This window comes from Penaeus monodon, chromosome 24, assembly GCF_015228065.2.
Source record: "Penaeus monodon isolate SGIC_2016 chromosome 24, NSTDA_Pmon_1, whole genome shotgun sequence".
NCBI classification, from domain to species: Eukaryota; Metazoa; Arthropoda; class Malacostraca; order Decapoda; family Penaeidae; genus Penaeus; species Penaeus monodon.
Window position 1 is genome coordinate 12836399 of NC_051409.1, and position 320 is coordinate 12836718.

The following is a 320-nucleotide window of genomic DNA, read 5'->3' on the forward strand; positions in this document are numbered from 1 at the left end:
TTCTTCCTCCGTCTCTCCCTCACAACGGCATGATCGTCACCCCAACAACCGAGGGTCGCGCCGTCGAGCCACCTGGAGCAACCAGACGCCGCGGCCCAAACGCCAGGACTTCAAACCGGCAGCCAAACGATGACCTCAAAAACACCCTGAAAAAGACGCGGACGGCCCGGAAGTCCCTCGTCGCGCCCTTGTCACCAACCGTCACATATCGCACACACTAAACAATAAATAACATATCCGCTATCGCTCACCAATTTTGACCCGGAATGCAATAGCCAGTCACGAGTGCCGGAGGCATTCATATACGTTGATTGGCGCTC

At 55.9% G+C, this 320-nt stretch overlaps 1 protein-coding gene across 1 annotated transcript in view; it reads right to left on the minus strand.

Annotated features, from left to right (window-relative positions):
* The window catches only part of LOC119588585, a gene marked incomplete at its 5' end in the record, with an annotated part of 260597 nt that overhangs the window by 76000 nt on the left and 184277 nt on the right, over positions 1 to 320 (minus strand).